The 15398-nt window shown below is 34.3% G+C and overlaps 2 long non-coding RNA genes across 3 annotated transcripts; one reads left to right on the forward strand and one right to left on the reverse strand.

The window, feature by feature from the left end:
* Positions 1-764: 764 nt before the first annotated feature.
* LOC135145225 (uncharacterized) lies at positions 765-2349 on the reverse strand. Of its 2 annotated transcripts, XR_010283373.1 has the most exons (8): positions 2267-2349; positions 1919-2169; positions 1793-1864; positions 1569-1610; positions 1429-1516; positions 1268-1317; positions 1022-1108; positions 765-967 (listed from the first exon to the last, which is right to left on the reverse strand). It is a non-coding gene; the product is annotated as an uncharacterized LOC135145225 (long non-coding RNA). The 2 variants fall into 2 exon arrangements; XR_010283372.1 differs by having other exon boundaries at positions 765-1108.
* Positions 2350-13493: 11144 nt separating this feature from the next.
* LOC135145227 (uncharacterized) lies at positions 13494-14127 on the forward strand. The gene is made up of 3 exons (XR_010283374.1): positions 13494-13712; positions 13771-13925; positions 13981-14127. It is a non-coding gene; the product is annotated as an uncharacterized LOC135145227 (long non-coding RNA).
* The last annotated feature ends 1271 nt before the right edge of the window (positions 14128-15398 follow it).

Raw genomic sequence — 15398 nt, forward strand, 5'->3', positions numbered from 1 at the left:
GTAAAGAATTTTGAGAAAGAATTGTTGGAGCTAAACTCTCATTTATTGGAATCTTAAATTTCTTAGATAAAGAGTATGTTGCGACAAATAAAGTTAATTGTGGTTATATATATGTAAAGGAGAAAGCTCATATTATAATTCTATGCCATATTTAAAGGTAAAGGGGAGAGTTGGCTAAATAATCTCTATATCTCTATATTTTCTTTTATTCCAGTTGATATTTTTCACTATAGCAATGAAGGTTTTTACGATCCAACCATAAAGTTTTTGAAATTACTGTATTCTTTAAGGGTCGTTAATAATTTAGAATTATTAAATGAAATAAAGTTTAGTTGCAATATACCCTTGAAGATTGTAAGAACGGATTCAGTGTTGGTTGTAGTTTATATAGAACATAAGAATAATGCAATATTTTCTGGGGGACTCCCACGAAAAGTCTTAATTCACCTAAAAAACAATTATGCTAACTGAGTTAAATTCACTATTGAAAAATTAATATTTTTTTAATTACTTTTTTATTTCCAACCAATAACAGTGTAAAAATAGGTGTTAATCATGAATCAGTAGATCTTTTTAGTATGTAGAAATGAAATTTTAAAAGTAATTAAAATATTATGAAACTTTTTTGTAAAAGAATAAAAAAGATCCTTTGATTTTTTATTATATGAAAAGAAGATTCAACGGCGGCAGCGAAGTAACAGTGCAACATTAAAAAGCGTTTGTTCAAAGTAAATCTACTAGAAATGTTGATGAGCCAATAAAAGAACGGCTCTTTTAAACTTTTAAATTTTGTAATTTATTTTTTATGAGCAAAGATAACGCAGCTAAGCAGCTCTAGATCTTGATACATTTCGATTTTATATAAATCTGTATCTCACATGATCATGACAGTTATATAAAAAATGAAAGCAGTTATACGTCCCGATTTATAATAAGCCTTTGGTTCACGTGCTTCACGACGACGATCCTAAAATTATCGAACGACAAGACGGCAAACTCAAAAATTAAATTTAAGACGAACGGTTGCAAATTAGAAGCAAAAGTCTCGACAGCTTTCTTAGCGCTTTCAAGATTCTGAGAATAACACAAAGACGAAATTTCAACCAGACTATCATATAAAGTTTAATAATTATATACTTTAAAAAATAGTTAGGAATCTTAAAAAAAAATTAAGTTTTAAATTATAAAACAAAACTGTAAAAAAGATTCAGTTGTGAAAAGTTTTGTAACAGAGTCAAACTTGATTATATAATTTATATTAAAATACTATGAGTCTGTGATTTCAGTTAAACTATCATAATCCCCAGGAAATTCAAACTTAGTATATATAAAAAAATAAAGTTAAAAAAAATAATCTTAAGTTAAATATAAACATTTAATTAACATCCACAATAAAAAAGTATATAAAAAACTTTTAAAAAAATTCACCTTTTTAATTTTCGTTACGTACACACTCAGAGGATCTGTTCGAAGATAGTCAAAGACGAGACCTTCTCCATAATATTCATATTGCAAACTATTCTAGTGTGTAAGCCAACTTTAAATAAAAGAATCGGTGAAATCGACACCGCATTCCTAAATCCGATAAAAATTGATCCAAATCCGAATCACTTTCATATATGAAAACTGTTTAGTAACTAATTTTTGAAGTTGTCTATGAAATGTTAAATAAATCCAAAATTTTTTAGTATTATTTATTCCTTAATATTTTCTGTAAAGAAGATATTTTCAATAAATAAAAACAGAAAAATAATTTAAATTTTTATAGTAAAAGTTAACGAGGAAAGTTTACCTTTCTATGTCATCAACTAGTAAAAGAGGTCTAAAAGGTTGTTCAAGGATCTCCCCAGAGTAAATAATTTGCCTTTCATTTAATGTTAAATAAAAAATTAAAGTACTTATAAGAAAAAGACAATACCACTTTGAGGAGGATTCAACAAAGGGATTATACTTTCTTAACTTAACAACAACCGTAAAAGTTTGTTTACAAGATTCTAAAGTAAAAGTACAAGTGCAAGCCTATAAAAGTGTTTATGATTACACCTTCAACTGTGGTTATTGTAGAACTATACGATCTTTTTTCTTTTAAGTTTTCATCCGTAGAAGCAGATTTTGAGTAAACTCTTTCAAGGTAACAAAAACTGTCACCACTTGGGACTCCGCACAAACCTACCTTGAAAAAGGAAAATGATGACTGCTAATAAAGTAAGCTAGCAAACTAAAATTCATTGAAAGTTTATAATATACTCTTAGTTTTTTTTTTTACCCTGCAGTCTATCTAACAATTTATCCAGTGCTTCATTCAAAACACTGCCTTGTATAAGGCATTCTTGAAGTTTGACACGATTGCGCTGGTGCAAAGCGCTCATATCTTATAAATTAGGGCTTACGACGATTTTCTCTTTTGGTTATAAACTATTCGGTTTCAATGGAGCACGCGGTTTTTTTTATCATTATCGTATAGGAAGCAATTTTTTTTTCCCTGCAATCACTGACATCATCACCGCTAAACCTGACGTTGCTGGACTGAATTCGAGGGCGCTGCCATGACGACTCGTCAAGTTGCGCACGGCCCTAACCATCTACAAATAATTGCTGTCCTTAGCTACGAATTTTGACGCTTTATCCGAGGGGCCACGCCGTCACAACACCTCAGAACGAAGTACCGACTACACCTACGCCTAAGGAACTGTAGGCACGCTAAGACCATAATGGGAGATGAAGTTGAGCGACCATTGACTGGTCTTGGTGCACTTGCTGACTTCCCTCTAGTAAAGTACAGGTAACAACGGATCGTTTTTGGGTAACCAAAGTTGAGCAAAAGAGTGAGGAGAAGGGGGCTGCAGAAAGGCAGGGGCTCCTCTCTCTTGTTTTCTTACCTCGGGGAAGGAGGTGAGAGAGCGGATGGTTCCAAAAAGTAGTCTTTAAGATACCCATCGACGGACTGAGATGAAATGGGGAAAACCATAGTTGCAGCGCGCGCCCCACACATTCTGATGTGGGCTAGCCCTTCGAGGTGTTTCTAGTATGCTCTTTTTTGGAGATTAAAAGATAATATATGAAGGGGAAGAGAAGGAGGGCATAAGCAGCGTTAGGATGTGGGCAGAGAGAGCTTCAACTGACCCGTCTTGAAACAAGGGTCAAGAAGTCTAACGTATACGCGAGTCTTTTGAGTGGAAACTCGAGGGCGCAATGAAAGAGACAGCTCCTGTATTATAGCCCGAGCTGAATTGGGAAAGGGGCGGCGATTTTGCTCTCTTTGCTAGCTGCAAGCTGTGAGTAAGAGTGTATCCGCTAGGGCCCGAAAGTGGTGAACTATGACTGAGTAGGGTGAAGCCTGAGGAAACTCAGGTAGAAGCTCATAGAGATTCCTGACGTGCGAATCCATATTCCAACTTGGGTTTAAGAGCGAAAGACCAAGTTTCCCTTGGGAGAGCTAGAACTTTGTTTAGGCAAGTTTAACCAGGTAAAGCGAGTGGCTAGAGGACACCATAAGGTGGGGGATCCCCCTCCGCTTCGATGGTTATCCTTGGGGAACCTAGGACTATAAACTTATTATTAAACTTTAAGTGGGTAAGATACACCACTTGTTTTAATAAAGCCGGGAAAAGAAAAGTGGGAATAAAAAAAAATTAATAATCCGAATGCCAACAGTTCCAAGTCCGATCGAGACATGGTGGACCGAAAGAGAAGTTAAAGTGCCCGAATACGCGCTCACTACATACAACAAAAAGTGTTGATTGAAATAAGACAGCAGATCGGCGGCCATGGGAGTCGGAGTCCGCTATGGAGTGTGTAATAACTCACCTGCCGAATCAATTAGCCCTGAAAATGGATGGAGCTTAAGCGTGTTACTTACACTTCACCGTCATCCTAAAGGCGAGACGCTAACGAGTAGGAGGGAGTGAGCCAAGAAGCTTTAGTGCAGAGCGTGGCGGTAGTAGCATCTATTCAAAGGAGAAAAATTATTTTTTACACAGCGAAAAAAATTTGGGGAGGGCGACCCGGGTAAAGGGAGAGGGTTTCTTCTCTTCTGAGGTCCCCTTTTATAAAAAAGCTTGAAGACCGAGGTGGTGAAAATTTCCGTGTAATCGGTGTAAACGGCAGTTGGACACGAGTTTGTCGCTTCAAGGAGATAGGGAGTTCTGTTTTTATGTGGTATACCTCTTTGGGGTCTTACCCCCCCTTCTTTTGAGTAAGTATGAAAAAAGGGAGTATGTGGGGGAGTGGGGGAGGGGGTGTGAAAAAGTTTGTTTCGTTTTGAGGTGGTGGGATCTCCACTATGACTTTAGACTAAGGTGGGACTCTAAAACGCCTAATAAATAATGTAATATGAATCTTCATATATAATAGGGCTAGCCGTAAACAAGTAAAAGAGAGGAGAGGAGAATGACTCGAAAAAAAGAAAGGAAAAATCGCTCGCAAACTCTCCTTCTTTTTGAAAAAATAGGGGAGGGAAGGGGCCCTAGGAAAGCACCAACTATCGAAAGGGATTCAAGCTAATAATCTGAACTACAACCAGATTCCAGAACAATTAAATAATTTTAGGTGGCGCAAACGAACCTGGGGACGCCTGTAAGAGTTTCGGGAGGGTATTTTTTTCTTATTAACAACATGGGCAGGTAGGCCCTGAAATAAGGTTAACTGGAGAAGGGGCTAAGTCCTTAGTAGAGCAACCATTTATACCCTTTCCTTTTTTCTGGGAGGAGGGGTTCACAAGCGCGGGGTGCACTTTTTATGTTCCGTGGAAAATCAAGGGAAGAATAGTGTTGAAAGCGAGAAATAATTTTTTTTTTAATTTTTTCTATTCTCATGACATTGTGTGTGGTCGTACTCATAACCGCAGCAGGTCTCCCAGGTGAAAAGCCTCTAGTTGATAGAACACTGTAGGTAAGGGAAGTCGGTGAACTAGATCCGTAACTTCGGGAGAAAAATCGACTCTTAGGTTGGGGCTTTTTCTTTCTCTCTCCCCCTTTCTTTCCCCCACTTGGTGAAAGATGGAGAGGAGAGTTGGTGATGGCGGCCACGTATCCTTTTGGCAATTTAATAAGACAGAAACAGAGCATAATTACTATTACTTTAACAGTAAACGGTGACTTTGCAGATTAATTAATTAGAAATAAAACTTTAATCTTTATTTTGGATGGCAAATAAATAAAGAAAGTGGCCAAGGTGAGTACAGCGATTTCGTACTATGTATATAGTATTTTTATTATTGTTTTGCATGATTTAATCAGACTAAATTTTTGGTCTTCTAAGATTATTTAATTTTTGGTGCTATTAACATATGTCAGTTCTATTCACATATTAGTTTTGAGTAGTAAAACCAAATTCCCTTATTTGTAGAAACAAAAATTTATGATTATGATTTTGTTTGTGCTTTATTAATTTAAAATTTGTTAATTGTTTGCTTAAATGTTATCACAGATAATATGCTTCTAAGCCATACCCTCGTTGAGGCCCAAGAAAAGTTTTAGTCGACCCCCACAGTTGAGATTAAAAATTTTAATTAAACTCTACTCAGTAAAAGCACTCGATAGTTTCTTTGTGTTGCGAGGGAAGACGGCTACTGTTTGCTGCTCCACATCAAAACTAGCTTCCAAGTTTAACAAATTGAAGTCTCTATGAACAGTTGAAAAAGTAGCTAAGATACTGCGCCGCGTAAGTGAAGTCAAATTGGGCATTCCGTGCCTTCAATTCTAGAAAAGCAAATTGTGTCATCTTTTTTAATGTCAAGAAAGTGTTTGACCGAGTTTAACACATGGGCTTGCTACCTAAGTTGGGAGTCCTTCCTTTACTATCCTTTTTAACGTGCTCAAATCATTATCTTAAGGACAGGATCTTTAATACATGTGTGGGCAATGCGCGTGCACCCTCAAAACTACTCACAAGCGGGGGGGGGCCTCAAAGGCTTTCTCTTCATCACCTTTACTCATTGCACTTTACGTAGGTATTATGTTACAGCCCTACTACTCTTCTACGCGGGTTGATTTATACGGAGATAACACGATGATCTCGTCAACTCATCAGCCTTTTTGAGACTCGTCATCTGATATCATACGTATAGCACTAGTAATGAAAAAAAAGAAAAGTCCTTATCACGATCAAGCTCGCAGCACCATCACTGCCGCTGTTTTTGACAGCAAGGTAGTACCCTGGTGTTCTCAGGCGAACTATTTGAGGGGCGCTCTAAACTAATAAAAATACTTTTTGGTTAATGAAATAAATGAAGTTTATCGTACACATAAATTAGAGAATGTTCCACTATCAGTCAAGAGCTAGAAATAGTAAGATTATACATCTCATACGTGCGTATGATAATTACACTATGCACGCTTTGGATTTTTCACAAAACAAGTTGTTTGCAAAAGTTCTAGCTACTTAAAAGATCTATATTGGTGAAATAGCCATTATAAGCAAAATAACCCCTTTTAGACTTTGATGCTAATGTTTAGGTATATTATTGTTAAAATAGACAGTATTCCGTAATGCGTTGCTTTAGTAAATGAAGAAAGATGAAATTTAGATTTCTAATCGTTTGTAATTTCTTTTCAGTAATCAATAAATCCTGTCCTTCTTTCCTCTAATATCGCAAAGGGTATTAATGTTTAGTTTAGATATCTAAAAGTTCAATATGTGTTCTGGCGCCTAGTGCGCTTGTCTACTGAGAATAAAACTACGATATTTATTTATTTGTTATCATTGCATTTCTTCATATTAATATCACATGTTAAGCATAGCGCAGCAGGCAATACATTACAAGTAAGGTAAAGTAAAGAAGTTATTGGTCTAAAATGTGGAGTGAAGCTAAAAATGACTTTTCCAAAGCAGTATTTAGAACAACTGATAACTGATGTGCATACTGTTCTTATTAATCTGGCAACTTTAATGGTTCATTAAAACAGACGCATCTGCAACGCTGGCTCACCACTCGTCGGTTATAACCCATTTTCATTTCAAGTGAGCCAGCTATTTACAAAAATTGTCTTTATCTGTTTACTTTTTATCATAGCCATTATATAAGAGTAGGCGCTCGATATATTTTCTTAGTTAAAGCGAAATAGTGCACCCAGTCGTTTAACTTAACCATGTAAGTCACACTGTGTTGCTTAACTTAATCTATGCTTATGAAGTTTATTTTAGGTTGTCTTCTAGATTACTTTCTATTTTCGATTTACAAAAATTATTAAATAATTTTGTTACGTATTTAACATACAAAGAAATGGTCTTTACACCGTTATTCGTGCATTATTTGCCCACACTCGCAATTGCTGTATTTGCTGGAAAGGACTGGTCACTAAGTAACACATATATATATATGTATGTAACCATTAGGAATCTTCTTGAACGGTGATATCATACTCTTCTTGAAGTACACTCAATTCTACATCTTAAAGATCATTTTAAAAACAAATCAACTTTTTAATAATAATATTACATCAAATCTATCGTAATTACGACACACTTCTTTCTCTCAATGCTTTACAGGTTAAGGTGACATGAATGCTTTTTGAATGTTTTACAAGAACAATTGAAAATAATGCGCTAAAACATAGTAAAATTATGTAGAAAGAGATATTGTAAAAAAAACTCCTTCTAGAGAAATCATTTAAAGCTCTTTAGTGGTGAAAAATTATTTTTTGTTTTGTTGGAGAAGAGGAAATAGTGGGAAAAAAACGCCCAAACACCTTAAGATCTTTGATAGATGGATTGGTCATTTAATTTCGCGTGACTCCAACAAATTCGGCACAAAGTTGCTTAAAAAAAAAAATGTAATTATTATATTAAATACTAAATGGCAGCAAAAAAACCTCCATTGAAAGAAATCGAAAGAGCCAATCAAACACCCACATGTTAACGACGGGCCAATGACTTCTAAATCCCCAAATGGCAATAATGGCAGTAATAAAAAATAAAAAGGAAAAAATTGACCGAGCAACAGCGGTAACGCTATAACCAATCGAAATAAAGAGACAAAAAGGTCAATAGTCTATTTTTAGGGCCACAGGAAACTTTGAGGTGTGCGTCATAAAGAATGAGATAACTTTTTCAGCGAGCCAAAGGAAAGGAAAGTCCTCGAGAAATTTTTTTCTCATTGGTTGATATGTTAACTAAAATATCATGGAGACCCCCCGCTAATAAGATTGACTTCCGCGAGGAGTTTAGCAGATATTTTCACAAGAGACGAAAGTCTACCAATAAACTGTTCAGCAATTTTCGGTGAAAGTTCCAGAAGAAGATGATATTATTCCACAAAGTTTCTGAATAACAAGTTTATCCTTCTCGTTGTGGTAAAAATATTAATATATTCATGAAAAATAAAAATTGAATAAGAAGCGTATTAATATATTACTTCATAAAAAATAAAAATTGAATAAGAAGCGTTTTAATATAACCCCATAAAAACATGAGAAGCGTATAAAAAGACGTAAAATTTTAGCGTTTTTTTTGACATAATTTAAGGTTTCACCATAAAAGAACGCACCAGAACTTTGTCGCTACCAAATTTTTTTTACACCTTTTACAAGTTGTTTATTTCTTTTCAACTTTCAATATAAGTAGAAGAGTTTTATAAAAATCTAACAGAGTCCATCAATGCCTTCTCTCTATGGAGGCATTGCACTAGCCTCGTTAGCATTGACGACCTTACGACAGTTGAATAATGGCAATGAGAATTTAGACCCTACACAAACTCGCCGTGCCTCGTGTGAAAGGGCCAACAGTAAACATTGCAACTTGGTCTTTAATAAAACTTTTAGTAATTGCAGTGAGTGCACTGTTGACATGTGTGTTGTTCGTTGTTATTGCCCAAATGCTATTTCTTCATGTTGTAACAATACATAATTAGAAGAACTTGAAGCCTTCGCAAACTTTACAAAAAAATTAAGTCAGGACCTTCTAGTATATAATAAAGATGACGAGATTTATGCTAACTGTATTAATAATTTAAACCTCTTAATGGACGACTACGTCTGTTTGACGTGCGATAATGATATGAAAGTAAAACTTGAAAACTTGGGTACATGTGGGGAAGTAAGCCAAGAGACATGGAATAAAACTCACTCTTTTCTTTCAGATTATTTAAAAAACGTCGAGGGGCTAGAAAACCATGCTAAATATTTTTTATTGCTTCCAGAAATCTATAAAGCTTTATATTCAATACTTAATAAATTAATGAGACTGTTTTAAACCAAGGCAAGCGCTGTAAGTAAGCGCAATGTCACCACGAGTAGATAAACGCGGAATTTTCGTCCTGAGAATTGCACTAGCTAAAGAAGCCTTCACTTAATCCTCGCTACTCAGAGTTATCCACCACTAGAGTACCTTCTGTTTATCAAGAATTCGACAAGCAGTTGTAGAACTCTCCATCTCTTTAGGTAACCCATGAAAGTCCGTAGTACGAACCACTCATATAACTCATGTCTTCTCAATATGAATAACTTTTATCCCTATTTACTTTCTTTTAACTAAAGAACAAATGAAAGTCGCCTCCTGGCAAAGTAATACCGAGAAAATATTAATGTAAAAATGTTTTTTTGGTTAACTCAAAAAATTAACTATAATTTTACTGATGAAAATAAGGCAATAGTTAACAAATATCACAATAGAAACCACTTTATCCTTTTTCTCGCATTGATTGCCAGCCAGTTCGTCATTAGCTAGGGTTGTATATCTCAGCTTTTTAAAAGTAGTCGCTGAAGAAGTTAGAGGTGGCAATTTTGAAAAAGTATACGAAATTAAGGGTCAAATCTGCTAAACTCCACATGAGGCTGAAGGATCAAGATAAGTTTTTCTCTAATAAGACGAAAAGATCGCCTTCACTCGTCTTTCGATGTACATCTTATAAAAACCTTCATAGATTTTTAAATATAGCAGATTTGCGGTATTCTAGCTCTTAGGATATATTGTTTTAAAATTAGTTTATTTGAAATTACAAGGATGAGTAGAAGATATAGGCTATGTAGAAGGGATTTAACATTCCAGATAGTTCTTTATTCCCGGAATATACTGAATTTGAAAATTTCTTATTATACAAGCTGTTCGTACTTGTCTTATCTCGTCTTTTGAGAGAAACTCTTAATATTTCAAGTAGAAGCGGCGCGGTAATATATATAGTAATAGTACTATACATTACATATAGTACTAGTACCAATTTAAAACATACATCAAAGCCCATAGCAAAGCCCAAGGAATGAGCTATGCCAGATGCCGCGACACATGCTTAAATTAGCACAAGTACTATTACAAGCTCAGTCAGTGAGATAAGCCTGCATCTTTCGGAACAAAAGAGATAGTGTATAGTAAACATCACTAATTACATAGATCTTGCTATAGCGGCGTTCGTCTTTGGTACTAACCTTTAACTATAGTAGTGTAGTATGCAACTTAGCGGTTTTCGTCAGCATTTTTATAGAGTGAAGAGATTGGCTACGACTGATTTGCCTAAGGACCGCATAAAAATGTTACTGTTCAGCAGGCAATGCTAGTACTCATCGTTCAGCCTTATGATTCAAGTTAATTAGCTCAAATTATAACACAAACCAAGCAATCCGACGAGCTATCAGTTCCCATGACAGTGAAGTCAGCTAAACTTAATGCTTTCAGAACAGGGAAGATTCCACCTGCTTTAGGACTTGGACCCACTCGAAGTTTTTATCAGTTTTAGGAGTAGTCCTTTAGAACGGCGCTTCTCTAACATAACTTAAACCCAAGCTACCTAGCTCCTGCAACCTTTTACCTATAACTGAGAATGGAGGAAAAGAGGAAATACTACCTTTGTATAAACACAATATTGATTTTTCTTACATTTCCTAACTGATAAAAACTTTATAGGGCATGTTGACTACACAAACTCCACAATTTTTAAAAGATAGTGACTTTATGGCTTACAATATATTTTTATTTATTAGCATCAAGGTCTACGTGGTAGATGAGAGAAGTGTGTTTATATGTTTAATATATAAACGATTTTGAAGTATACATATTTACACGATTTCAAAATCTTTTTGTTCATGTACAGGAAATTGCTTGTCAAACCTTTTAAAAGTTGTAATATTTTAAGAATTAGCACTGCGTTATTGTACCTTCCTGCTTAGGTAAGAGGTTAGCTTGCACAATTCTCTTTCTAGTATGAGGACTTTTTAAATTTTTTAAGTTTTAAATACCCCTTAAAATAAAACCTTGGTTATAATAGTAAAGTTGTCTGACATCAAGCGATAAGCTAAAACCTTACTTTACATGTTAGTTACTACACATAGGCTTTACCGGTTGCTGTTAGTAATAAAATTCACTCTCGTTGTTCAACAGGATGTCAAGAAATTTTTAGTCTACAGAATACTTCTCACTACCAAAAAATAACGTAACTATTTATTATCTGCGACGTATTTTTCAAATACTGTCATTGTTTTAGGCAGTCTCCTTAAATCTTTTTTTTATTAAGCCTGTGCCTGTACATTAGATAGTTACGAGAACTCCGCTAGCGACAGATCTAATTTTCCCTCAATATTTAAACGTTTGATATATTGAGGCTTTTAATCTAAATTTAACGGTAATATGTATATAAACTTTTTATTTTAAAAGGAAAGACCCAAGAGAGCGAGTAAAAGAGTGTTGGTACTGTTCTCACACTTAACTTTTTAAACTTTTTGTAACGTGGCAAAGTGAGTTTGCTTGAAGTACAAGTAGTGAGCTATTCTCAGTAGATCCCCACTACTGAAAGAACTAAACTTATTATATTGTGTAAGTTTCCGTGATCAAGGATCCCATAACATTAATATTGAACTTAAAAGAAGTTTATAAGTTTCCCGTCTTTTTCGTAAAAGTTTTGTTACAAGTATGAAAGACAATGAAGACTATGAACCTTTGTTAGGTGATATTCCACCCAAATATGCAAGTGTTAAGGTTTTAATTATAATAAAGTTTTAACAAGTTTATTTTGTATCTACTAATAATATATATGTACAAGTTTTTACTATTTTACACATATGAAGTTACTGTTAAAACCTTTTAAATATTTTTCAATTTAAAAATTGATATTAATTAATAAACAGGTTTTAGATAAGCTATTTTAAGGCTTAGCCTTCTGGAGAATTTTTTATTAAACCCTACATTAGATACTTAAACAAAAAAGGTTTTAAGATTTTTATATAGTCTTCAAAAACTATAAAAATTTCACACAAATTAGCCTCCTTTTATTTCATTTAAGTTCGTTAAAAGTTTTTTCATTTGAAATTAGTCTTTTGCCTGTATTTATTTTGTTAAGGTTATCGTGGGAACATAAAGCAAAGTCAAGATAACTCTATAGTGCGACAGCAGCCTTTTAAAGCTGGCTTTACTAGAAGTACTTTTTACCATTTATTAAATAATTATAATAACTGTTGTATTTAGGAAATTCCTGGTTTCGCTACGCAATTCTTACTTTTGAAAGCCCACAGGAATCAAAAGTATTATAAAATACTTTTTTTAAAGATTTTACAATTTCCTCATTTTTAATAATATTTAGAGGCCTCAAATCTTTTTAAACGGCGTTGTTGTAGATGAAACCTTCACGTTGAGGTTTCTGCTGTACATTTTATTATTTTCACAAAGATTAACTTAGAATATATAAAGTGTTTAAGTATTTTTTTATAAAAAGTAATTGAAGTTAAATAAGTTGAAATTTTTATTTACACAATATCAACGAACCTGCAAGAGTTGTTTCTGCTCCAATGAAATCACTCTTTCTAGTTCCCGCCGGCTTTCGTTCGGATGATTCGTGGATCCTTTTAATTTTTTTAATTTCTTTTTTTTTTGTTAAACTTTTTTAATAAATTCCAGCGATCCTTCGACTTTGGCTCAACTTTATCCTCTAAGTGATTCGTTAATTCAAGCACGTCTACTTTCACATCGGGTGGGACCTTTGCTGAGCGTACCTTTCCGAGAGCAGCTGGCTGAGTTCTACGAATCTGTTCGTTTTCTTAAAAAGTCAATTCAATATTTTTTAACGCTAATTTAATTTTGTTAAATTTTTTTATTTATATAAATTATTTTACTTTTAATTTTAATTTCACCTTGCGTAGCTTCCTCGTCGACTTGTTACTTTCCTTGTGAAGGGCTTCCTCTTCATAGGAACAACCCCTTGTAAATTGCGCTACATTATACTTCGCTGGCGCCTTGACTGGGAAAATTTCTAGATTAATTGAGTTACTGAAGTAGCTGATTATTTTTAGTTGACCCTCAAAACTTTTAAGGAAAAAGTTTTTTATATGAAAACATCGGCAATTACTTTTTCCCTTGTACATCCTTTTCTTTAATTGGATTATTGGTGATGGATATGTTGTGCTTAACGCTAATAAATTATATGAAGGTGATGCTTGGAGGAGGTATACTTTATTGCGGTTTGACTTTAAAAAAGATAATAAATTTAATATATAATTAAAACTTAATTTTTATTTTTCAGTCAAGTCTAACCACCGTCAAAGTTTATTACGCAATTATAATTTTTATATAGATTAAAAATTTTGGCGCAGGCATTTATTAAAGAAATTGTTCCGACCATCGAAGTTTTATTTTAACATATTTAATTTAAGTAGCTCCGCTTTGATCAGTACTAAGTTTATGTATAGTACACCCATCTGGCGCTTACCAAAAACTTTGTGGGCTCGCCACACGGATGAGCGGGACGCCACTTTCCGGTACGTGTTTTCCTTAGGGAATTATCCAAATGGTCTCCGGTATTTTTTATAAAAAAAACTTTTTTTTCACAAATCACGCGTTTTCCGCTTTTGCCAGGTCAGTTGTGCTTAGAAGAGCATACAATCTCGATTGAAAGTCCTCTCCTGCCGCTGGATTTTGCTTCGGATCCGTAAAAGAGCAAGCAAATTTGAGCGAAAATAAAAGATCCATTTACATTAATGACACTCGCTTCAAAGTTGTCTGCTTTGACGGTCTCGTAGAATTTTGTACGTTCTGAACTTTTTTAAATATTTTAATTTTTTTTAGGCCGCTTCTGTCATTGGGTTCGTCCTCACACCAGCGTCGATCGTTACTCGCTCGCCTACTTTTCCACTAACCCTGCACACTTCACTCCAAAAGGCCTTTGCTTGAACTTATCTTCAAGTAAAAGAAAAACCCATTCTTATAAAAATTTTAAAGTCTTTCTTACCAAAATTTACTTGTAAACTCAGTTATACTCAAGTTTATGGTTTGTTCCTCTTAACTAGTAAATTTCGGCTACAATAAATAGTTAGAAGAATGTGTGCAAAAGCTATTAACTAGAGATTATCAAAATAAAAAGAATCAAAAAAATATGTTTTTACAAATTATTTAATACTGTTTAATAAAGATTTCGTTCTAGGGGTAAATAAGCCTATTAGAAAACTTCTTTCCATGATCTCTTTCACTTAAACACGAACGGTATACAAATTGGTAATGCTCTCGCTACTGGTCTCTGTCTCTATAGCCAGCGCCTACTCCTTGTAAACATATTCATCCACAAGTATTACAAAATTCCATATTAAGTAATATAGTGGAGGCCCTTGGTTTGCGCGCAACAGCCAACTACATAGAGTGTAACACCTTGAACCTATATAAAATATATAAAATTTCACGAAACTAACTTACTAGGGCTAAGAGTCACCATAACAAACTAATTATACAGATTCTTCAAAGCGACTCCCGTTTAGTACACCAAGTACTCGCGGCAAAAACTTCCCTTGGATCTATTAGGGAGTCCTTGACTACGATTATACTTTATCTTATTTAATAAATTTTATATATATAAAGTAGTAAAACTTAGCTTCAACATGCGATATCGTTGTTATTATTTTAGCTGTGATGATAAGTGCTTCAGGTGTTAGCGTTAGAATTATATTAATAAATTCGAAGCTTCCACACCCTCAATTAAAAAGAGGGAAGTAGAATAAGCAGCAATTAAATATGAATTACGCCTGTAATAAGCCAGCGCTATATATAAAAAAATAAATAAGGGCTTTCAGTTTCTTTCATTCTTTTCTGTTTTTTTCCAGTAAGACCTTCATTAGTGACTTTCGATCTTTTTTTCGGCCTTTTGTTCGACCGGTGACTTCTAGTCGCTTTTGCGTAACTAAAGACTTCGGGTTCGAGTTCATTATTGCTTTTTACTCGTAACGGTTAAGTAAAAACAGTAATCTTCACCTTCTTTAGTGACCGTAACGGCCTGGCACCGTCGTTTTATAACAAAGCCTTGACAGTTTTATGCAATTGTTTAACTTTTTTTTAACCGGTTTTTATATTGTGAACTTCGTTGAGATCCCTAACTAAAGCATCGATATTGTCTGCGTCAAAAGTGATTTTGCTGGCTTATGAATTTCTCTAAAGGCTAATTTTATTCTAGCTTCTTTTACAGAATGTATATTCCGTTACACTGTAGGTGAGACACC

The sequence above is a fragment of the Zophobas morio genome, unplaced genomic scaffold, assembly GCF_036711695.1.
Source record: "Zophobas morio isolate AGI-343-1 ecotype UQ-CSIRO unplaced genomic scaffold, CSIRO_AGI_Zmor_V1 ptg000133l, whole genome shotgun sequence".
Taxonomy (NCBI): Eukaryota; Metazoa; Arthropoda; class Insecta; order Coleoptera; family Tenebrionidae; genus Zophobas; species Zophobas morio.